This window comes from Athene noctua, chromosome 26, assembly GCF_965140245.1.
Source record: "Athene noctua chromosome 26, bAthNoc1.hap1.1, whole genome shotgun sequence".
Classification (NCBI taxonomy): domain Eukaryota; kingdom Metazoa; phylum Chordata; class Aves; order Strigiformes; family Strigidae; genus Athene; species Athene noctua.
This window is the reverse complement of record NC_134062.1, coordinates 4,836,265-4,862,199: the sequence shown is the minus strand read 5'-3', so window position 1 is coordinate 4,862,199 and position 25,935 is coordinate 4,836,265.

Here is a 25,935-nt window from a genome sequence, read left to right as displayed (position 1 = left end):
TGTGTATTAAATAAAGGCCAAATGATGATATATCAAGTTGTCTCCGTGATTCAGGCGGTTGCATTGCTCATCTGGGCCCAGAAGCAGGCCATCCTCAGTGCAACATGATGCTCAAAGTACCTGTTCTTACAGAGGAGGTCACACTTCCTTTGATGCAACATTAAACTGTGTTTCTGATGACCTTTATGGTTTTTGCAGAGTCGAGTTGTTCATTCGAATTTCTTGGGCAAATGCCAGCCTAAAAGAGTTGTATTTGATCTATCTGAGCTTTGGTCATACTCGTTTGGCATTCCTGTTCTTCTGGAGTGTGTTCTTAATCTCAGTTTTAATAGTTCCAAGCAAAATGTTGGTGCTGTGTTGGACTATGTGTGAGTCAAATCTGGAGGTCCTTGGTACAGTGTATTACACGGTGTATTTAGACAAACTCCTTAGGGTTGAACTGTGCGAGGATCTCACAGACTGGTCCTGCTGTAAGCTCACAGTCATGCAAAGGCTCCCCCTCTGCTCACCGACAGACAGAAATTATGCAGAAGCTTCAAAAGAAGAGCTAGTTATCTCAGCTATTTACTGACAGGGAAACATCACAGGGACGATCTGGGAGCTATATTCTTGAGATGAATTGCCCGAGTTCCACACACACTTGTTGCATTTATGTGAACGCTTTCCCTGCAGGCAAGCCACAAAGTGGTTTTGTGAATATTCCGAGCCACTGAATCTCTAATCCTCTTGGTCAGCTTTTAACTACTAACTTGCCGACACTCATAATAAAAATATGGTTGATAGAAAAATGTGCGTCTAGCTCCACAAATCAAAAGAGAGGAAAATGTTTCTATGTTTGTTTTGTTTTGTTTGTTTGTTTGTTTGTTTTTTAATTGAAATTGCTACATTTCTACAGTCTAAACATTTCTAACTTAAGTTTATGATTTATCACCAGCAGCCTCCTACTCACCCACTAAGTAGCAGAGAATTTCGAGGTTACGGCAGGAAAACCTTTAAGAAAGCAACATCTTTCTTTTCATTATGATATTCTTAAAATACGTGAAAAAAAGAGTACAGAAAAATCAATGCAAAAATTCCATTTCTAAGTAGGATGTGTTACAAAATACTCATAGAGACATCAGCAGGTCTAGTATCCCCATAAATATGTTTTCCATAATCACCCAGTATTTAATTAACACCCAGAAACTGCATGACAGAATCTAAATGGAATCTTTAAGACGCTTAATTTAGAAATTGTGGCTGAAATGTATTGGAAGCGGTTCTCCTGGCCCGGCCATCCGGTTGTTTCTCTCCCACAGATTCAAAAGCTTTATCTCATGGGCAGCTTGTCTGAGTTTGGGAAACCTGAAAAGCTACAATTCACTTTCAAAGTGGATCTGTTTAATTCATTCTCCTCTTTCTTTCAATTACAGCCCCTTCCCTGAGGAAAGGAAACCGAAGAGAACCTGTTAGATGTGGCTGAAACAAAGCAGCAGAAAGCAAGTAGGTAAAAAAGGGTATTTCCTAAAAACTGCTTTAGGAATTATTACTAAGACTGCACAGCCCTTGTTGTATCAGGCATATGAATTCTTTTCAGGGCAGTCCTCACTCTCCCTGCTAATTTCTGTTCATATTCATTTTGATGTGTATGTCTTCAACTGCCTTTGTATCAGCCAAGCTATTTTCTTTGATCTCTTTTAGTAGCAGGGGTCCTTGGAAATGTATTTTTATTAAAAAACACGCCCTGGAATATTTTCTACTGTAAAATCAGTCCTGGTGCGTCAATTGCTGCCTCACAGTTTTCTCAGCAAGGGTTAAAGCGTGATACTTCTGTTGAAGACTTTGGGAGATTTGCTTGCATTTCCACTGGAAGAAGGAGAAGGGTTCAGTTTGTCTGCAGAGCCTTACCAAATCCCACTAAAAATCCACCTTGCCAAAGCTACTTTCTCTCAGAGTGGGTAAAACCAAACGTGGAGGAAAAAGCGTAACCAGAGGGCAAGCACACCTCTCCCCAACACAACCTCACAGCCTCCAAAGATGGACATTTCAAAGATTTCTTCATTCACGGGTGGCATCTTTGTCTTTCTCAGGCTTTGAGGGATTTTTTTTTTTTTCCCCCTATTGATTTGTGCAGGCACACTTGTGTGTTTCATGATTTTCAAGTAGGTACAAATGACCTAGTCTTGCATTTCTTCCTGGATTCTCACTGTCTCTTCCGAAAAGATTTGACCTGAGTGAGACACCAAACAACTCAGACCCTTCTCCAGTGCTTTGTGCTTTCCACTGCTGTGGAAAGCCCTCATTTCGGGTGAGTAGGGATGGGAGGAGGGAATAGATGTTACAGAAGTGATGAAGCTCCTGTTTTCATGTGGAGGGCCCCTGCAGCACGGTTAGCAAAGGGAACAGAGATGCCAGCTGCCGTGCATGCAGAAGGGTCCCTAAATAGAAGGCTTTTCAGAGCTCTCCCCTAGGCTGCAACAGCTCTTGACTAAAAGGCACCCTAAAAATGTTGGTGAACTGAGGAGTCCCTGCTGTCCAGGAGAGCGGGCTTGCCTCCCTGACACACTGACGCAGTGTGACCCTTCCCAGGGCAGTACGTGTCCTCCAGCACAGGGGTTGGCACAAGCCCAAAGAGAAGAGAATCGGGGCCAGCCTCTTCCATTTCTCTTACCTATTTTACCCCCATGTCAACACACATTCTTGGCACTGGAGAAAATCCCGCTCTGGTGGGGATTTGAAATTCTGGGTGAGTTTAATATTGAAACTTTAGCTGTTTTTTTTGGCTGATTTCCCATCTCATCTTCAATTTCCATTGCAGGCAGCCTGTGTATTAAAGTGCAGCTCCAAAACAGATGAGCCACCAAGACCATGTAAGAGAGAACAACACGGCCTCAACAGATCTCCAGAACACGTTTAACTCGTTGGTAAAGATCCAGAGTAGCTCCTAGAGGTGCCTGGGCTTTTACACACTGTTTGACTGAGGGCATTATCCTCAGAGAGAACTGCCTGGGTGCCCTGCCACAGTGCCTCCACAGATGTCATCTCGTGGCAAAGCAGGCATCGCAAAAGCTGCAGCTGTTCACTGGTGGCTGAGCTGTTTCCAGGCAGCTGTGCTCAGCCTATTGTTCCCGTTGCAGACAAGGGATGTTTGCAAATGTGTTCAAATTTCCCCAGCCACACTGGATATATCTATGCTAGATTTTTAACTGATTGTAATGGACACACGATAATTTACACATTATAAAAGTTGGTCTACAACGAAGAATGATTGTTTCTAGCCTTTGGAGTAAGGGTTTGAGAAACAGCCATTTCTTTTTTGTGCAACAGAGGCATTAAATCCCATTCACAAAATGGCTACAAATGAGAAGCAGCCAGTGTCAACTGAAAGAAAATTATCTCAGGGAAACTCATACTGGCCACGTCTGCTTTTTCACTTTCTTTAGCAGCAGGATATGAGACACACTGCTCCAAGCTCAGAGCCTCTCCCTGCAGGCAAAGTCAAGCTTAATCTCAGCCCGTGGGCTCAGTCTGTCTGCAGATCTTGTTCACATACTTCGCAAAGCATAACACAACACAGGCTAAATGTCCAAACCGAGCTGTTCACAAGGAACCTTCCTTCCTTAGGGGCAGAAGGGGAAAGTCCTCACACAGGAGCATTCAGACCAAGGATACAGAGGTGATATGGCAATTCTGAATAGTGGGCATTTGCTGTTACTTTGGGAGCTAGGACTTCAACTCTTTCCAGTCCACTTCCTCAGCAGTCTTGCATCACTTGAACAGGTAGGGACATTAGCAGAAACCATACCCTCACTGGGGTCTAGCTATTCACCAAAATAAGACATTTCTGGGCACTGAAAGTACCCAGACAAATGACTCGGAAAGCTTCCCTAGAAAGATTCTGCAAGACACGGGTCACTACACTCATGCTGACAGAAGAACATGGTGGGCCATGGAAGGGTCAGTGAGTTCCTGCGTCACTCAGGGATGAGGGTACCCAGCATCTGCCAGAGGTGGGTCCAAATACCCCGTTTAAAGGACAAAGAAAAAGCTGCAGTCCCAAAGGTGCCAAGATCACACTTGTATGATAGAAAATGCAACTTCATCATTAATTAATTCAGTTCTGCAGAGCACTCAAATTCTTACATAAAAGGTACCAACTAAATCCAAAGCATTCTTAACAAAATGCTCTCTTTTTATGAATTAATTAATTTGTGATATTTTCTTAATGAGAAATATTATCTAATGAAAACTAACACACTACATCAAACAGACGCATACGATTCAACAGCTAATCCAACAAGAGAGAGTGATAGGAAAATGTCTGTAGGGTTTAACAGGGGAATAACAAACAAACAGGCAATCACATATGTTTCATTTCATTTAATATCTGGTATCTGCGTGTGAATAAACATTTCATATCACACCTTTTGATGGCTGCCACAACAATATTTCAAAGAGATAGCTCCTTCTTCACAAGAAAGTGGAAGTTGCTCTTCTGTGAGAAGAGATAGATGAAAGACAGCTTTGCAATGTAGTTCCAGCACAGCCCCAGACCTTTTGAACTGTTAGGATTTATATGTCATTAAATAATTAACTCAGTGATGCATGAGAGAAAGTAATGTGACTCTCTGTAAAAGACCTCAATTAATTGCTTTCATTTCAGCAGACACTGAGTCTTCATGATGAGATATAAGTGAGGTGAACTTTATTTCAGAGTTGTCTGATAAATGCAGTCATAAAACCAGTGCAAAATTACTTGTTCAGATAAGATTTTTGTTTGCCGAAATGTTTTTGGTGTTGCAGTGGTTTTGGCTTAAATTAACTGACATAATCATATGCCAAGAAAAATGGTAGGAGCCTTGCCCTTGTGCTACTCCATTCTCGTTGTACTGTTCCCTCTCCTCATGAATTCCAGGGACAGTAAGAGGCATATCAAGACATGCGTGAACTATGGATTTTTAATTAATTTATCTGCTGCCTTTTATCTTTCAGTATTCACAAGCTGGTATAAGCAATTTGGTTTAAACTGTCTGCTGCATTCTGCCACGTCTCTTGGGATTATCCTGTAGTCTAATAGGATATAATTCCTGATAGTGTAAACCTCTCTGTGCTTTATTTAATCCCACTAGTTTTATTCAGACTTTACTGCATCACCCTTAAGCCCCTTCCTATCTTGGTACACACAGCCTTTCACAGGCTGGTCCTGCAGAGACTGGAAGGAGGAACTGGAAGGCTCAAGTCTTAGACTTAATCCCCAGGGCATCCCACTATAATATATTAAGTAGTTGGACAAGCCATTGAGTAGAAACAGAGAACAGTCCACAACCTGCTCTCTGACCCGACCTCTTACAAGCCTATGGCTAGCTCTGAGGTCAGGCAAATGTGATTTCAGTTAAATTTAGAATAAGGCTCTTCCACATTTTTCCAGCCTGTTGTAAGTTTGGTGAGTGGGGAGAGAACTGCTAATGGTAAAAAGAAGCAGCAGTGGAATATCCACTAGTTAAGGTTTCTGGTCAAAGGTTTTCAACTAGAAGGGAGCATTTCTGGTCCCAGCTTTAACACAGGTGGAAATGAAGTCACTTAACAGAATCGATTTCCAGCCATGCAATTTGTGTGCCAGTGACCATGCTCTTAGCTCAGCCCACGGTGTGATAACCTGCACTTAACCCTCAGGAAGATTAGGATTATGTGATACAGATGGGGCTATTTTAGCCAGGTTGCTGCTTCATTATTTAAAAGGTTACAAAATAAAGGCTAATCTGGTGCCATCTGCTCAGGATAAGGTGAGAAGAATTCTGCCAGCATCCGATGTTCACCCATGTCTGCTGGGTTCACATGGGTATCCATTCCCGCTTAATTACATGCTGTCACCTTGCCTTTGAACTGGCACCCGAAGGCTGAAGAGTGTCTGGAGAGAAATGCTCTTCTCTCTTCAGCAGATGGCACAGCCTTGGCCAGCAGGAGACCAGTTGTGGGGAGCGTTGAACGGATGCTCTCTGCCCTGTTTCCTGCGGTTCTCTGCTGAGAGGGTCAGGCATTGCAGGCTGGCTGGGACACTGGGAGCTCTCACCACTGGGAAGACTGTTCTCCAGTACCATCTTGAAACAAATAGCTTCCCAGTTTGTGTGAGGAAGCACAGCAGGCCACTACCAGGTCTGTACTGTTTCTGCTGGGGATGGTGCAGTAGGAAAAGAGGAGGAGAAAAGCTGATCCTGCAAGATTTTTGCACACAAACAGGAAGGAGACACCAGCCTACTGCTCCCAGACTGGAGGCAGCTGTCTTCAAGCCCCAGTCAGGAGGAGAAGACACATGCCTCAGATCAGAATGACAATTTCAGAGCTGGATGTCACCGTGGCATGAGGTGGGAGGATACACATGGTAGCATGAACAGACAAGTTCTTCCAGAGCTCAGCTTTTTCAGCGGTCCCCAACTCCACAAAAGGAGGCAGGTTCTGACCTTCTAGGAAGCGTGCATCGTCAAGCACAGATTATTCTTTCACCTTGGCCACTTTACTAGTGTCTCTGCTAGTGGGCAGCACTGTCAGGTCAGGAATAATAAAGTCCCACTGTGACCACTAGATAGTCATTGCTCACTTTCCGCATTCTCTGTTTCTGCAGTAAAACTCGCTACTTGCAAAGACAAGAATCACCTTGATCATGACAGTGAAAGAAAAGGGTGCATCTAATGGGCTCTTAATTGGGTGGAATTAACAGGCAGTCGAGGTTGTCCCTGCTTGAGGCTTTGGAAACCAAAAGGAACAGACTCTCCATGCAGCCAGTGACATCAGCTGTGGTCTTCACATGGGCTGCCTGGAATGAGCTTCATTAATGTTTTCCTTGGTATAATCCATCATCCCTTCAACAATGCATTTCTGACAGTTAATTAGACTCCACGGAGTGGAATAAGTAATATCGTGTTTGGAATTGTAATCCATTACTGAAAAACAGATCATATGAGGCATATCACCAGCCAGAGCTCTTGGACATCTTAAATAGTTTTTATTCCAAAAGCTTGGTAAACTGTGTTTAGCAAACAGTTCTGCAGCATATTTGCAAATGGCTTCATTACAAAGAGGAGTCAGGAACCAGAGGCCAACCTGTTCATCAGCAAAATCCAAAATAAATAACCAATTACATAAATAAATTCAGCCCCTCAGAATGAAGATGAAGACCAAGTGTCATTAACCACCCTAGACCACACTCAGTACGTTAGAGATGAAATCCTTGTCCAGTTGATGCCTGTGGCAAAGTTCCTGCTAATTTCAGCAGGGCCAGGACTTGGCATGAGAAGTCAGTGATGGGGACTACAAGAAAGATGCAAAATGCTTCAGTGGTGACCTGCTTCATCCGGAATACCCAGGGCATTTTTTTTTTTTTTTTTTTTGGAAAGGTGCTGTTATTTACTGGGTATGCAGAACAAAACCAGGAATTTGGGAGTCACTTCTAAGCACAACAATGATAAAAATGCTCACACTGAATAACACTAATAATAATGAGATTGGATTCATAATATGGGTGACTTGGCTGGATTAGGAAATCCTAAACCAGGAGAGCTTCTGTGGCTGCACAGAACGACAGTAATGTTAAAAGGGAGGACAGAACTAGCTCTGTGATGGATAGTATAAGGCAGGAGAGATGTTCTTTGAGAAGTCCTTTGCCTGCAAGCGCTCAGGTGTCCGCTTGCTTCAGACATGCAACAGTGCTGCTACCTTGAGGCCCCTGTGCACAAGCACAGTGTTTTTACAGCCAGCAAAAAGAAGAAGTATGATAGGCAGAGTGTCAAGTTTAAACAGGCCTAGACCATCGCTTTCCACACCTGGCATCATTTCTCTCTGTCTTCTCATTCTGAATTGGATTTTAATTTACTGCTTATCTAGGCAGCATCTGAAAGATGTCCCAGACCTCTCTGGATGAAAATAATGAGTTGATCATGACCGTACATCTCCTGTTTGGAAAGCTCATCCAGCCATCTGGAAGTATCCTCATCTCCAGATGTTACAAGGGGAGCCAGCGCCTTCACCTTCTCACCCAGCTGGTCTCTTACCACTCTGCCCACATCTCATTTGTGCTGGACGGGAAACACGGGGGAGGCTGCCTCAGGAGCACAGTGCCAGGGCTACTGCTCAGCGTCCTTGGTTTGATCAAACCACAGGCAAGGATCTGCCTCGTAGTTACAGCAGCTGCCGAGGACACATAGCTCCTACTTCCAATGTTGAATTTAAGTTGTTAGGAGACTTTGGGCAAGTCACTTAGAAGAACAAGGGCTCCCAAAGATCAGTTGGATGAAGATCAGATGAGTGATCCCTATGTCTTTTTGTGGGCCAAGCCTAAAATGATTTTAACTACAGTCATTTTCTTCAAAGATATCCGTTCCCTGAGGCAGAGATGCTCCACCTGTGAATGCAGGCCATATATCACAGAGAGACAATTTTCTGGGCAAAAAGCCTGCTTCTGATGTCCCTCTTTCTAAATGGTCCCTCAGGTGTCAGAGTAAATGAACTGTCATGGTGAACCACAATCTTCCCTCCTGCTGCATAATGAGCGTGTGTTTGTTTAGATGAGCAAGTAGCAGCAGCAACCCTCAGCAGCTTTTTTTTTTTTTTTTGCAAAGTGCTCCTTGAATCCAAACAGGGAGCAGGATGAAGGCTTTTCAGCTGCACATGGATAGTTGAGCTGATCTGCACACACAGAGAGAATCTGGCACCGCTGGGATACATCAAATCTTCTCTGTGTGCACAGATCATGTATACTGCTTATGCAGCTATGGAGAGCTTTGGTGTACATTCCTCTCCTGCCGTTAAAAGTCCGTCTGAGAGCTGACCAGCCAGTTGCCCACTGAGCAATTCACGTTGGCAGGAGGCTGAAAAACACAGCTTGTTAAAAGAAAACTAACAAAGCAAAAAAAAAAAAAAAAAGGGCACATTTTAATGTTCTAATTTGTTTGCTGCAACAGATTCAGTGGCTAATTCTCATTTCTCCTTAATCTGAATTGTTATCACCAGAAAGTCACCAAGAACCTGGGTTCTGCGTTTATACTTATTTTTTATGTATTAAAATATTCATTACAAAATATTTTTGTAATAGCAGCATGGGCCACAGAACCTGACACCAAGCGTTTGTATAAACCGAACTATTCTGGAAACCTTAGCTGAGACTGCACCTTAAGCTTTGAATTGGATTTTTTTTCTCTCATTTTATTATGTTTGACTTGTAGACATTTTTATAAGACTGCAAGCTGTAGTTCAAGTGGTAGACAAAAAAGTGAACACAATTGGAGCAGAAGATTAGATACACAGCTTCCAAAAGTTATTCATTAATTATTTGGGGTGCAAACTGTATTGATTATGATAATGAGAAAACCCAGCGACAAGTGACAAGCCCAGTGACAGGCAAACTTCCCAAGCCAGCATTTGTATGTCTGAATGTTATTTGCACAGCACTGCTGGAATTCACACAATTATGAGCTGGTGCAGTTTCCATCCCTGAATATCCCAGTACATCTGGACCACTAATGAGAGTGCTTAATCAGCTAGAGCTGTGCATTTCACACATGGAAAAACTGAGGCAGAGGTAGAGCAGCTTTGTCCAAGAACATACACCGAAGGAAGACTCTGGCAGAGCCAAAACTGAACTCAGATTTTGCAACTCCCATGCCAAGGCCTGCAACAAAAAGAGCATCTTTCATCAATACTGAATGCCTCCAATCGCATTGTTTTTGTGCTGGGGGAAACTAATTTTCCAGTGTAACCTCTGTCAACAGTAAATTGATGAGGAGCAGATATCGGAAAAGTTATGAACTTCTTCTTTTGCCAAATCTCTATTGTGACTCCTGGGAAAATAGGTCAGCAATTTTTCATAGGGATATTCTGAGGACAGATGCATGAAATACTGTAAGATGCTCAGATACAACCGTATAAGATAGCAAACGAAAGCCAAGGCGTAATTGGAATTCCACAGCAAATACTACCAGTGTTGTAATTCTGGTGTATTTTTCTGTTGAAACCAAGGATACCTAATATTTCTCTTGAAGCCCTAGCCCTATGCATTCATGTCAGTGTGAATGCAGCTTTCGACTTCTGACTGCCAACATGTTGGAAAGAAAGGGGTTTTAGCATGTGCTATCATATTTTAAGCACAAGAGAAGAAAGACCTGTAGCTTTGTCTTTACAATGCTGGTAAATCTTTTGTGCCTGTTTTACTTTACCAGAAGGTTACACAACGTTAGGGCAGAATGAAAATGTCATGCCAGGCACAGAGACAACTGTGGCTTCTGTACAAATTCTTTCCACACTATAAAGATAGATCTTCCCCCATAATTGCAACACAATCTCGATCTGCCTGTGGTGATAAAGGGGAAAAAAAAAAAGCTGTTTAATTTAATTAGAGTCCATTTGAAAACCTAGTAGCATGAAATAATTTGATACACAGAAATAACCCTCACCAGCTACAGACACCATTTCATTGTGTCTTATCTTGGGATAACAGCAACTGTTACATTTCAGACCTTAAACTGTATAAACAGTGTGACTAGAGATAGCCCTAAGAACATTTAAAATGACGTCAGAATATAACCACTTATCCAGCTCTCTGTCAGGCGAAGATGCTAAAAACGCTGCTAGAGCAACATTCACCCTTGAGGAAATTTGTAGCTAATTCATGTCCTTCCACTCGGCAGCAGTTATCTTCCCTCCCAATGTAAGCATCTCCCACTAAAGGCTCCTTTTCTGTGGGTAAAACCTTTGCTGGCATAAGGGGGCAATGCTATATGAAGAATGCTCTAAAATTATTTGTGAGGTATAACATTGAAAAACTTTTGATTTATGCTGCAGCAGGTCACTACTAGAAGTACAAAAATGTAGGACTAAATCCAAAATCTATGGACAAGTTGGCAAAAAAAGAGCTCATTATTTTATTTGACAAAAGTCTTGAGGGGAAAATAATCCCCCCCCGCCGCCCCAATTCCCTTGGAATACTTTTTTCACTTGTTTGCTTACTGCTTCGCTTATTTTGGTCTAATGAAAATCGAAAACCCTGAAGAGAACAAAGTTGCTGAAAACCAAAATATTACCTGCTATTCAAAAATGAGCTTTTCTTTGTTTTTACTAACATGTTTGGCTTCCAGCCCCATTTTCTAGTTTTGGAAAGCAGAGAAACAAATACTATAACCACACATTCACCTATTGCTTTGGCATTTTTTCTTCCAGAAGTTATCAGTAGAAAAAAAAGCACAACCTTTCTTTGAAGGTAAGAGGGAGCCAGCTGATTATCTAGGATGATCTCCTGTATATCACAAATATTACATTTACCATGATATACGTGACATTTGCCTCTACAAAGTCCAGTAATTTCAGCTAAATGAAAGCATTTCTGTCTCCTAGGTTAAACTGTGGTTTGCCACAGCAATCAGTTCTGCAGATCTTTTAATTTGACTTCTAGTAATGTAAAGCTAGGCAACCTTCTCCCACACTTGTTCCCTTTCAAAAGGAGCAAAATGTGCTTCTGTGTGACACCAGAACTAAAGATATAGAAGCATGCTTTCATGTACGTGTGTATGTGAGAGATTATTTATATATGTGCAAGCTAAAGCTATAGGAATCTTCTCAACTAGAAGGCAGATACACACGTGAGCTAAATCTATAAAAACAGCTTGAGTGTGCATTTCTGTTCACGGTTATTTCCAGATCTTGAACCTATAAAATACTGCCTCTGTGTGTGAGGAAAAGGCAAGGGAAGGGGGGGATAAATCTGTGAAACAATACTTTGTGTGAATAAGAGAGAAAGATGGAGAGCTTCAGAAGTAAAAGCACAGAACCCTTCTGTATGTCATAGGAGACATCTGGAAATTAGCAGCCTCTGAGATAGGTGGATTGTCTCTCCTCCATACTTTCTGCTCCCATCATTTTAGTGTATAGATCACTTGAGTGAAATCTTAAGATGTTTTTCCTCTTAGGGATATTTTCCCCTCATACCATTATAGCTTTAGAAATTCACTGATTTCCAAAGCCGGTCTAATCTGCAGGGACGTTGGGAGTTCAGAGCTCTGCGTGGCAGACATGCACGGACGAGCACACTGGGGAGGGACTGAGATTCTCCTTTTGCAAAGGTTTCAGGTAACACTTATGATCTAAGGTCCATTCTCACACCTACCCATAACCGCCTTTCTAAACGTGCTCCAACCAACCATAAGAAACCCCTTTCCCCCAGGCAGCCAGACTCTCCCCGTGTATTAGCCAACAGTGAATAAAAAGGGGCACAAACATGGCTGAACTGAACATCTGTACTGAGTCTGAACAAAAGCTTGCAAATGCTGTTTATGAAATACTGAGCCATCTCCTGCCACTGCCTGCCAATGGGGATGGCACTGAGCAAGGGAGAGTTGCAGATAGCTACTCATACATTATTATTAATTACTAGTATTTACACTGTGATTAGCATCCGGCAGTCTTAGCCAGGGAAAAGAAATTCCACTCTGCCATCTCCTGCTACAGGTGTTTTTATACCAGTCACAACATACCTGGGGTAAGGCTTTGAAATGCTGAAGTGGATCCACTGTCTTGCTGGATATTGCTGATTCCTGGCTTAAAAAGTAGAAAGAACCCACAAAAAGACATCATAGAATCATAGACTGGTTTGGGTTGGAAGGGACGTTAAAGACCATCCAGTTCCATGCCCCTGCCCCAGGCAGGGCCACCTTCCACCGGCCCAGGTTGCCCAAAGCCCCGTCCAACCTGGCCTTGAACCCTGCCAGGGAGGGGGCAGCCACAGCTGCTCTGGGCAACCTGTGCCAGGGCCTCACCCCCCTCACAGGAAGAATTTCTTCCTTAGATCTCATCTAAATCTCCCCTCTGTCAGTTTAAAACCATCACCCCTTGTCCTATCCCCACACCCCCTGATCCAGAGTCCCCCCCCGCTTTCCTACAGCCCCTTTCAGCCCTGGGGGGCCGCTCTAAGGTCTCCCCGGAGCCTTCTCTTCTCCAGCTGAACCCCCCAACTCCCCCAGCCTGTCCTCACAGGGGGGCTCCAGCCCCCCAAGCATCCTCGTGGCCTCCTCTGGCCCCGCTCGAGCAGGTCCGTGTCCTTCTGCTGTTGGTGCCCCAGAGCTGGACCCAGCCCTGCAGGGGGGTCTCACAGAGTGGAGCAGAGGGGGAGAATTCCCCCCTCGCCCTGCTGCCCACCCTGCTCTGGGTGCAGCCCGGCACACGGGGGCCTTTCTGGGCTGTGAGCACACGTTGCTGCCTCACAGTCAGTTTTCCATCCACTAACACCCCCAGGTCCTTCTCCTGGGGGCTGCTCTCCATCCCCTCCTCGCCCAGCCTGTGTCTGTGCTGGGATTGCCCCGACCCATGTGCAGGACCTTGCCCTTGGCCTTGTTGAACTCCATGAGGTTTGCCCAGTCCCACCTCTCAAGACTGAGGCTCATCAGTCATACACTAGTTTCCCATGGGAAAAAACCAACCCAGAAATTGTATTCATATATGAAGACTAGGGGTGGTCATACAGGTTTTTTTCTGCCCTTGATTTGCAGTGATTCAAACCCTCTCCCAAGGAGATGGTTCAGAATAAGGTTCAGGTCACTTCTCAGATAAGGATGCAGCACAGAGCAGAGTGGTCCTGTTTATTATTTCTGTTTTGGAAGAGCCCAGAGGCCACAATCAACACCAACACTACTAGATCATGACCTGGGGGAGCATAAATGTTTTGCAGCAGGGATGTGGCACAAGGGCTGAAGGTGGATACCAGGTCCGGCTAACTGACAGTGCTTATTCCACCTCTCCCCTCTCCTTTCCCAGTCTTCTCAGGCAGCTTCCCAGACCCTTTGGATCACAGGTTCCAGTGCGATTGCAGTGTCTCCACACACAGTCTGCAAACGTGACTTATCCCTCCCCGCCTCCTGTCAAGTTACATCTACATAAACCTGCATTTGTCTCTGACGATAGCCCAGTTTTCTCTCTTTATTTATCTACCTGTCGACTCGTTTTACAATCTCTCTCTGGACAGCCTCTGAGCAAGAGACAGAACCAGATGCTCTGGCATGCGCTGAATGCCAACTAGCTTGGTGGAATGTGCAAGTGTCCTCATGCAGTGGAAAGGTCCTTTTGTAAACATGCCTTATGGTCAAAGGGCTGATGCTTGCTGATATTTTCAATATTAATAATCTCCCAGCTGCCTCACTCCATTCTCTGGCTCCCTATTTACCTATCCTTCATAGTTCGCAGAGAGGCAGAGCTTAAAACAATAAGCTGGTTGGAGGAAATGGAGGTTGTTTAAAACAGGAATTCACATGAAGAATAAACCATATTGACATTGCACAGAAATGCATCAAACATATAAATCATTGTATTGCCATATACTGCACCTGTCACAGACGGAGAGGCAACTAAAGATATGTGCACGCATGCGTACAAAAATAATGTATACATCCACACTCCTTCAAAATATATGTACTGCATATGTTCATGTCCCACAGCTCCTTTCCTATCCTCTGTGCAGATATATGTGGAATCACAGAATCAAAACATGAGTGCGTTTCATCAAACAGAAAAGTTACTGCCAAGAATAAATGCACATGCAAGGTACTCCCAGAAGAAGCCATGGAGTTGGCCATTTTTTGTGCTGGTTTGCATGTTTGCGAAAGAGTAACAAGGTAGCTCGGGAAGCTGAGGGAGAAGCTATACAGAGGCAGAAATAGCAGCAGTAGCACGGCTCTGGAAGACAGTGAAGGGAGAATATATGGGCCAAGTGCTGGCTGAGCAAAACCTGAAGATGCAAGGAAAGGAGATATTTTCTGTTGCTGGACTCCTGCTGTGCTCAGTGAAGCAGGATGTGGTACCTTCTTAGTCAATCAACAGGACGGCATCAAAGACCCCTGATTCCATCGCCAGTTGCTCCTCCTAATAGATGTCCTTTTGCTCAAGGAGAAAGCTTTAATAAAAGCTGGTTATAAACTATGCATACACTAGGAAAATGTCATCTGTCAGTGAAATACAGCCAGCACTGGCATGGCAAGCAGCAGACCTTACAGCAGCACGCTGCCAGACAACCAAGCAGTTCGGCAGAGACTGTAAAACATACCACATCTGTCTGAAACTACAGGATTGATTTAAAAGTGAGTGGAAGGAATCCAGCCAGACTGCAGCAAACGCACTGAGGTGAGCCACATCCCAACGGAGGGTCCCCTGGGCTCTTTGCTGAATGCAGCCTGCAGCCGAGCCGGTTCTTTAACTCCCAGGCAGAAGGCCGGTTCCTGCTCGTTGTTAGGGTGGCTCTCCCCACAGGACTTGCCTGCTGAGTCACTGGGTTTTCTGAGTCCAAGTGCCCACGCTGAGGCTGTCCCAGCTGCCACTTTGCAGAGCTGCAGAACTGGGAGCTCTTTAGGCAAACAGGATCTCCACAGCATCAGCCACTCAAGCCAGACCTGCAGCGAGGCTCTCCAAATGCCATACACCCTATTCACATCTGCTCTAATTCGGGATGCTGCCGGCAGTTCGGCGCAGTTTTGCAAAATTACTGTATTTTGAGTCTGTCATTTTTATCTCGTCGAAATGCATAAAATAAAGCACATAACCAAAACATGTAAAGTCTGTAAAATTTTGTATCATTTTGTTACATTCTGGAGACAAAATATGGCCTGCTGCACAGGTACCTGCTTGGGGAGGGAAAGCTATTAGAAACAAGGTCCATTTTTGATCCATTAGAGCCTGACAATACCACAAAAATAAGACTAATACTGACTTGCCAGCAAGGGTGAAAATTTATCACTACAAATATTTTGCTTTCCTTCTTTTTGGTACTTAAGGGCTTTCTAAACTCAAAGGTCAGAGAGAAACTGCTGAGAGGAATTACAATCAGAGAAAATGTTTTCAAAAGGGGAGAAGCCTTCTGTAGGAAACACACGCCCAGACTGACAAGAAATCATGCCCCTGGCTTTCTACCATCCCAGGACCATGCTATGTGCTAGCTAGAAAAATGCACTCCATTTTCAGACCCCATTTTCGTAGCTGCATTTCCTAATGTAATCCTCTGAGAATTTCAGGCTATCTAAATGCCTGGTTTATCACCACATCCCTGATATATGCAAAGCACAGTGATTTTATCTATTGCTACAATTGCACTTTAGAATCCTGTTTATATATGTTAGGATTTCACTTCCTTCCTTCCCTGCACAAATAAATATCAGCATTTAAATGCAGTGGGTGTCATGTCAGGACATTGGGACTAGGGTTTTAATTCCTGATATGCAAGGACGTGGGCATTTCAGGAAGGAAACCAAAAGCTCCTTCCTCTTAGCTTCTCAGATATAAGACCGGAGACAATCAGGCACCAGGACTGTGATTCACACCATCAGTCCTTCAACACCGGAGGCCACAGACTGACAGTCATGTTAAGTTTCACAGAACGGGCAAAGCTCTGATCAGCGGTCCTTGATCAACTCCCTCTGCTAAAGACAAGGCTTCAGGACCTCAGAATTGTCTTTCCCAAGCAAGAAATCCCTGCAGCTCCCCAGCATCCTGCTCTTAACACCAGCACACATCCATCAGCTGCCCCTGGTAGGCACACGGCATTTTTTCTGGCTTAGCAGAGGCTGTTCATTAAGAATCCCCATTGCACTTATTGGTGAAAAATCTTCTTGCAGGACTGGCAGATGGGGAGGGAGGAGAGGTGCAGTGTGAAATCCAAACATCTGCTCGCTGTTCTTCACCCGTGCTGTGCTTACAAGTCAGACCCCATGGAGGGAGGGAAGGAGAGGATGCTGTTGACAGCAGTTTACTCAAAGATGTTTAAAGCACAGAAAAGCAGGGAGCTTGTCTGGGAACGAATGCAGTGGGATTTCTTTTTCTTCAGATGAGTTTACTCCTGGTGAAAGGCCTCTGACTAACAGCCCAGGGTCTGAAATATGATAAATTTCCAGAATATTACAGAAAAGGCAGAGCTAGCATCTCCCTGGCCCTCACAGAGCTCCCTCTGCAGGTACAAGAGCAGCCAAGCTCCTCTTGTATCGCATTTTTCATATATGTAAAACGTTGCATAAATCCCCAGCGACCAAGTGACAGAGACACATTTACCGTGAGGAAAAAGGGAAGCTGCAGCTCTGTGCATACTCGTCTTTCACTGTGTCATGTGCTCGCTGCGCCGTACACAGCAGGTGCCAGAGAAAACCCTCCTAACACATCCACCTTGCAACAGCATCTTGCGATGAAGACGTGTGAACTTGGGAAGGCAGAAAATAAAGTAGAGGGGGAGGGGAGTGAGGAAAGGGCATCACATTTATGGTGAATACAGGTAAATTATTACTTTTTTCAAATGCATAATTAAGCTGTGGAATTCACTAGGAGATAAATATAGAGACCAAGAGGATTTTAAAAAGAACTAATATAAATAGTGAGTTTGGCCTCAGCTGCTGTGAAAGATAAAGAAAAGCATTAGAGGAAAGATCCCTCTTTGCAGCCGAGCACATTTAGCTGTTTAGACAGGACTGAGGATTAGCTAGCCTCTTCCAGTGGACTCAGGCAGCACTCCATATGCTCCTGTTTGCTGCTTTGCCTGCTCCCTCCCCAGCGCCTTTGCTGGGGATGCTAATAAGGAACCCGATTAGCATTCAGGGACCAGTTGTCCCAGTTAGACCCCGGAACATACTGGGGCTGGGTCCAAGCATTCACGCTGCTTCTCCAGCTGCCAAGTGCCTCGTGGTCATGCTATGGAGCACAGCCATGTGTCACCTTCCATTTGAGGGAGCAGAGGACGTGGTCCCGCAGCCAGCTAGGGCAGCAAGCTGGGGCCGAAGGCCTGGGGGCCACAGTTCTGCCCCGTTTGCTACAGGCTGGGTCCCTGGCAAGCTACTGGGGTTTGACCTGTGCATCGGAGCATGACTGGCCTCTGAAGAGGCACCACCTGCATCTTCACAGAACAAGAGGTGCCAGTAGATGTGTCTGTGCTCTTTTGTGGGCCCCTAGGGCACTGCTGCGTGCTGCCAGGTCCCAGTTGGGCTCTGAGAGACGTAGCCATCGGGAAGGTGAAATGCCTTTGCAGTTCACAGAGCAGAAGCATAGCAGGAGTTAGCAAGGAAGCCTGGTAACTGTATTTTCTGGCCTGCCAGGCTGCTTGTGGCAGAGGCATGAGACGACTCCTGACAATGAGGCAGCCACCGTCTGCTTAAGACCTGGACACAACTGCGATCTTTGCAGCCAGCCAGAGATAAAGGTCTTCCTGGCTTGCCAGGTAGTGCTAGCAGGACCAGGACATGAGAGGAGGAGGGACAGAAGATAGAGAGTTCTCTAAATCAGCTATAAATTAAAGCAGGCACAAATCTCTGGTGATATGGAACAGAATTTATCATTTCCAAAGAAAGAAAAGGAGACCCCATCCTTCCCAAATGACTGAAGGGTGGGCAAGGAGGGGCTGCTGGTAGCAATACTCTTTTCTTCTCTGCCCTGGCCCTCAGCAGTCATGGGGATGCGTCAGGGAGTGGAAAAGGAGAAGTGCAGCCTTCAAGGGGCCAGTGAGGGTATCTTTATATGTGCCAAGACCAGTAGACCTTGCTGGATGGAAACACAGCAAGTTCCTCACTCTTGGATATCAAATGGAGTTGACTACCAGTCCGGTCATTCCGCAAGGCACCAGAGAAGGGCTGTGATAGAGCAGAGAAACAGAACAAACGACAGGTATAATTCCTTGATGTTTCATTTTGATGGCAGAAAACAAGTAGAAAAAAAGGTGTACTATGATCATCAGATTATTTTTCTTTTCAAATCTTCTTTTGGCCGGCAAGCAAACAATTAGGCCTTTGCACAGAACTAGTATCAGAAAATTATATATCCCTGTCCTGCTTGGGTGAATAAAATATGTCCTGAAATAGAGACAGACTCATAGCTGTGGCTCATAGCTATCAAGACTGCTGGTCAGGGTTAAATCTCTCTTTCTTTTCAATTATTTTTTCATAAATTAAAACCCAAATGACAATAAATCATGCTATAAAAATGAAAATGTCATTTTCTTTTATCAGAACTAAAATTAAGCCATACACACACTGAAGATATAACAAAGAAGAAGAGGGAAAGAGCAGGAAAAGGATGATAACTGATTTTTGTTATATTTTGGTGCAGTTGAGATGAGTCATGAGGTCTGCATCTGGAACTGGGTCACAGGACTTTTTCAGACTTAATGTTCTGGTCTAGACAATTAAAAAGAAGCCCAACGTGAGACTCCTTAGCAAAGACTGAGTCTGACTGAGAGCAGTTCTCAAGACTTTCTCTGAATCACCTTAGCACCCTGGAAGAAAGACACTACAAAGCTGCCTCTGAAGTTTCCTGTTCTGTAAGGCTCTGGGAACTTTGCATATAGTTTTGCAGAATCTGATGGCATTTAGGCAATTGATAAAATTTATTGCAACAATAAAAACTGAGTTAAAAAGACTGAACTTTTAACTTCTTCCTTCCTCTCTTCAAATTAAAGCATGATGCCTGTCTCCAACCTTTTCACACCATTCCCAGTCTGTTTTCAAGCAAAGCTGAAGTGGGCTGCGTGCATTTGGGTACATGTGAAACGTTAACAGGCAAACCACACATCATCTTCTACGTAAAACTTAGGTGAGTCAGACCATAAAGACCATGAACTTCCGGGCTCAGTCCAGGATTAAGCTGTATTTATGACAGTATTATCAAATCTAAAAGAAAGTCTGAGGTTTAGTCCGGAGCTTCAGCATTACAACAGCAGTAAGTCTGAGATGGCAGATTTTTTCCTTTCAGTGTAAATATCAAATGATGCTCCTTTTCAAGAGCACAAAAGATCACAACATTAAGCAAGCTTTATGCTGGTCAGTGCTCCTCTTCAGTTGTTTTATTCAATAATCTTCCCTCCTCCCACAGTCTGAAGCCTACAGGAGAAAGAGCTATTTCAACTTTAAAGAGAGCATGAAATGGTATTTACACTTTCACAAGGCATTAACCTTGGATCATGGGACATCCCATTGCCTGAAGGAGGTGGTGTATTCAGTGAGAGGAAAGAGGGAAAACAAATTTTGTCTGCTTGCTCAAAGGCCGAAAGTGGCCAGAGATACGGCTGCTCATTAACTCCAACAAGAGCAAAGGCATTCAAATAGACCTGAGTGGCTTGAATTCTCCACCCAGTTCTGCTCTGTACAGTAATATTGGGAGAAAGAATGATGAAAACATAATGGGAAAGCAATGAAATATGACCGAAGTCTTGTAATGAAGAAATATAATGACTTGTAATGAAGAAGAGGCAGAAGGTAAAAAACCCCACAATTCTTGTGAAACAAAAATGAGACGGGGAGAGTTAGAGAAGGAAGGGGGGAGCAAAGGAGAAGAGGGAGGAAGCAGCAACTGGAAATGACTTTTAACTTTTCCACTTAGCGTTTTAAAACCAAAAAGCAATTACTGCCAGGCTGGCGTTGCCTTTCTGCACATTAATTCCCTATTATGAATAAAATTAATGAGTTTAACAAACTCCTCGTCCTTGTAAAGTTGTGCTCTTCATTATTGGTGTTAATAATCCACCAGGGATTCTGACTCCAGTACCATGTCCCGATTTTTTGAAGTTTAAAAAAAGAAAACAGAGATAAGGTGGGGAAGATTTCAAGAAGTGGAAAATGATAAATGAGACTTGACCCAGGCTGATGCACTGCAGAGTGGATGTTGTTCTTTATTCAGTGGCCTATACAGTGAAATGGCAGTCTGATCCAACACGGAGGATACTTCTACTTTTGCCCCCATGGAAGCCATGCAAGAACCAAGCTGAAACCTCTCCAAATGTCACGTGGCAGATTTAGAGTGCTTGAAAGCTAGGCAGACCAGCAATATCCTGCTGTCTCATCCCTGCCTTTCATTTGGAAACAAAGATATCAGGGAGAAGACACATCCATAGTTTCAATGGCATACAGGTGGCAGTGGAGAGAAACCTCCTCCAGCTACAGAAAAGCCTGCAAGGCTTTGCACAGTGGCAGATGGTGCCGATTGCTCACTACTGCTGTGCGGGATCTCTGTCTTACAGTAACAGATTCAGAGCTGCTGGATTCTACAGCCTGAGATCCAAAGCTCACCAGGCAGAGTGCAGCATCCCGTGTCGCAGGGACTGTCAGAAGCCACAGGGGAAAGAATGATGGTTACTGAGGATGTTGAACTAGGGCTATGTCACTGTAAAGCCATTCTTCCCCAAAGGCCAGATGGCTGGAATATGGAAATTTCTGCAGTGGCGAGTGAAAACCCCTCACCTATCTACCTGAATTCACTGGGGAAATGTGGCTGAGATGGCAGCAGTTCACAAAACAAGACCCGCAAAACTTCCTATGAGTTTTATCCTGATACCACACTGGGAGAGCCCTGCATCTGCAGAGGAACCTCGGCCAGCAGGCTGGCACCCGTGCCAGAGTGCCTTTTCCAAAGATGGTCCTTCTACAGACCGGCTGGAGCAGTTGAAGACATTGTCTCGCTACCTCACAGCACTGTTACAGCCCTTCGGTCAGACGTTCCCGTCCCTGCAGCTCAGCAGCCAGATTGTTTCTTGAGAGCATTCCTCGATCCACTTCAGTCATAATCGGTCAGCTTAGCTGAGTTGGCATAAATGATACGTTTGCACTAACCTGGCTGAGTCTGATGGAAGCAGTTTACAGGGCACTCAAGTGAAACATTCCTCCCACAGACAGGCCAACAGTAATCTTGGGGAGAGATATTAGAAATAGCTGAGGCAGGGCTGCAGCAGTCAGACCTACAACCTTCAAACTAAACATGCCCATAGGCTTACCAGCATGAGGCCCTTTGCATCAAACATTTGAGGAAAAACTAACAACTGTAAGGTCCTACAGTATGTATGTTTTAACTTGCAGCCTCCTGTCCAAAACTTAGGCAGGATTCTGAATATGGATGGGGTTTTCTAAACATCCTCAGAAAAAATTTACGAGAGTTTTAAGGCACTTTTGATGTTAATGGCGTGGCATTGTTTTTAAATTTTCTGTTCTTAACATGTAGATGTTTATTTCTGTGAAGTGAACAAACATAGCAGAGATGCTTCACGGATCAGAGCACAGGAACACATTTTCTTCTCTAAGCCTTCTGGGCAGAGGACTCCCTATATAAAAAGCCAGAGTTCACCAGGCAGTGGCAGGTTTAAGTCACCTACTTTGTCCTCTCTTCACATTAGAATTTAAAACCTACAATAAAAAGGCTAAGAGGGGAACTTTAATAAAAACATTTTTTAAATGTGTTTGCGATTTCAATTGATTCAGCCTCCTGCACAGCAGCTAATGTTTATCCTGCACTTTCTGCACAGATTTAAGCACCACTGACGCCCTCACTTTTTTTCTTTTAGACAAATTGTCTGCTTTCCTCAGCTCTGTTATTTCCTAATGGTATGAAAATTTCACAGCCTCTCTCTCTTACTAAATGACCAGGGCAGGACTTGCATCTCCTGAAGCTGATGGCCATTGCCAGAGGGTGAGTGTAAAAGAGATTAGAATTAAATTCAGATGCCAGACTCCCAACTGTCACCCTCTCCAAACTAGAGATACCCAGGTCCCAATCCTGTACAAATCCAGATTGGCTGACGGGTGGCGTTTGGGTAACGACATGTACTGAGTTTGGCGAGGGTCAATCCCAGTGTGAGCAGACAGGTCTCTATGCCAAGAAATCCCCACCTCAGGTGTCACAAACTCCACTCTGCTGGTTTCTGCGCATCAGAAACAGGAGCCGTTTCTCAGTTGCAGAGGCCAGAGGGGGAGGTTTGAGGCTTCATGATGGTACAAGGTGTGGAATGAGAATTTTTCATTTTTTTTCCCCTCCTGCAGAGGACTCCAACTGCTATGACTGCCGCACTAGCACCTTTCATCAGCTCTGATCTATTTATGAAAGTGTTTAAAGCACACAAAGACTGAATTTCCATTTAGTGAAGACATCTCTTGGCTGGAAAATGTCCGTCCTTTCTCTCTGGGGTAAGAGGAGATCTCAAGGAGTGAGAAGCAAGATGAGAGCTGGGTCTCACCCATAGAAAAGCACTGTTCAAAATATAGTGACGAGGAGTGTGCTGCTATACCCAGGCAAACTTATTCAAGGCAAAAGGAGTCACGTGTCAGCTGCTGCGGAGGGTGACTTATGCCAGTGGTTATCGCACCTTGTTGTATTGCTTGTTCTCGTTTATAGTCCTTCTCTACAAGTAACTAAGAGACAGTCAGTATTATTGATCAAAATGCACCAGGTATCAAAGTATCCGTTTAGAGCTTTGGCTGCAAAGGAGAGGAAACGTAAATGTGTTTTAATCTCCCAAGCAAAGCAAGCGGGAAGAGGAATAGGAAGCCTCACGTAAGTAGTATGCTCTTGTTCTTTTCCATCTCCAAAAGTCAAATGCTGTTTTTATTCTTGAAAAAGCCATAAACCGCCAACCACTAGGACACAATGAGCTTTTAGTAACTCCTGGGTTTCAGACAGGATACCAGCAGTGGACTCTTTCTACTACTAGAGATTACCAGTGTTAAAATAAAAGAATCATTCAGATTGAGAGAGGAGGGAAAAACCCCAACTTTAAGTACTACTGTTAACGGTCAGGTTCCAAGTTCTTGCATGCAGACGTTAGACAATTTCAGAACCAAGCTTACCCAGCTGTGTTTAGTTCAGCTCTCTCTGCAGATGCATTATGACCAGTTTGCCACTAGAGTGTCCTGCTATCTCTTATCTCTGTGACCCCATCCTCATCCAAAGCTGATTCCTATCCTCATCCAACAGACATGGTGCCCCACAACTGAGCAGCTACTCAGGGTTTTGTTTTACCTTCAGAGCTCTTTTTGTGGTGCTAAGCCTTACCTGCGGCTTGCTTTTCAAGCCCTGCTGTGCATGCAGCACTGTTCACTTCCCCCGGATCTCTTCTGAAGTGTTTATCTATATACGTCTACACAAACATGAATGGATTTGTTTTTATAAAACCAAGATGGGAGTTCATATGGAAGGTTACTATTCCTGTTTTACACTGTGTTCAAAGGAGAAGAGATGGCAAAGTTGAAATACAAATGATCTAAATTCTCCTTTAATTTTGTAGTCTGGTTTGAGCACTCAACACTTAATCCTATGAAGCAAACGCTTGCTCTAAACGTGCTTGTGTCCCGTGATTCTGAAAGGAATGTAACAGAAATACAAAATCCAATGAAATTTGCATGTTTGTCTTCCTTAGGTTCAACTCAAAATCTCAAATGATGATAAATAACTACATAAGATTCTGCTGTGCTCATCAGGAGAGTTTCAAAACATTGCAAACCAAAGCAAAATGGTAACTCTGTCCCCTTGAAATCATTTCCACCCTTGGTAGCTCTCATTTCACCCAATCTTAGGTAGTGAAAGTTGAAAGAAGAAAAATCCTGTACTTCTGAGAAAAACCTGAGTTTGGGAAGTGGGGACTTCAATTAGAAGGAAAATGTTGGAGGAGCCCACAGGTGCTGTCCCTGTGAGCGGACCTAGCGCTTTGTCCTGTCTGGTTTTTGGTAACATGGTCAACCCATCCGTCGATGAGGGACGCTGTAGCTGTCAGTGCGTGGCTCTGCGCAGTGCCCAGGGAGCTGGATACAGCAGGACAAGCTCCTGCCCAGCATCTAACAGGGTATCAGGAATGTGTGAACGTGGCCTGGCGGCATTCCATCATGCTGACTGCAGCCTGACAGCTCCTCTGGCACTGGATGGTAAAGCACACTGTGATGCCCACAGCTTTCACTGATTGGAGTTCAAACTTGCCGTAAAGAACTGTAATCTACATAGCTTCCTCCTCTAAAATGTCTTTGGAGACCTGATTCTCTTCTGTCCTGTAGCTTCTTTAGACGTAAGGGGGCTGAGATTTGGTCTAACTGCAATTTGCTGCAGTTCACCTGCAGCATGGTGCTGTATAAATGCAATGTAGGGCATTTAATTTTCTAGACAAAGGTATTATTTGAGTTCCCTTCATAGCCTAATTATTACTTAGCAAATGTCATGTTTGTGGTATTTATGGATAATACTCCGATAAAACCTAATTATATTGTTAATACTTATAATGATGGGAAAGCCTCAAATATTCAGAGTCCAGATTTTTTAGACTATCCCAGAATCCCCTATATTTCCAAGTGCTTGTAAACTGAGCTGGATATATGAGTTTTTTTACTATTTTTAACATGTAAATCAGCTCTTGCTACAATATCTCAGACTGCTCACTGGAATTTGGATTTACTCATAGGTATGGACTGCTTTGAACTTCTGAGTGACCTGACATAGCTCTAAACCTGATTAACTCACCAGATAGCCTAAATCTCTGGATAATTTATATGATTGAACAGGCAGACCTTTCAGGGAGTCTGCTCTTAAGGGAAAATGGTCCATGCTAAATGGAGAAAAAGGTTTGACTCGATGGAAATTTCTAATTTTCCAAAGGATATGATGGGACAGATAGGGCACGGAGAAGAGAAAGGGTTGCTGGGGAGAAGTTCTGTTTCTCTCAACCCTCGTGAATGTGCAAGGGCTCTTTGCTGCGAGTGCTTCCCTGCGCCGCTGTGACCCCCAGCACGCTGACTTGCTGCCCACAGTATAGGCCCGAGCAGATACACAGAGTGTGTTCCCATGCACTGGCGCAGAGCCAGGCTCCGACCTTCATAGTTCATGAAGTTAGTTCATTAAACCACCCGTGACATCTTGGGCAGACCCAAATGAAGTTTAGTCTTATCAGGTAACAAACAAGCTCTTGGCCTCCTGGACTTGAATCTATGAGTCAATACCTCTCCCAGCTGAGGCTGTGGACACAATGATTAATTCACTGCTGGCTGCCTGGGTAAATGGCCACATAAATATGGAAGAAATGGTGCCTAGACAATCAGATACTGCAGTCTGGAAAGACATAGAAATGCAGGGATATGTGGAGAAAGGCAGACAGACAGGCATAAGATTGTAAGAACTGTTTTGAGTGGCTGAGAGCAAAGGCCTTGCTGGATCACAGCCCTG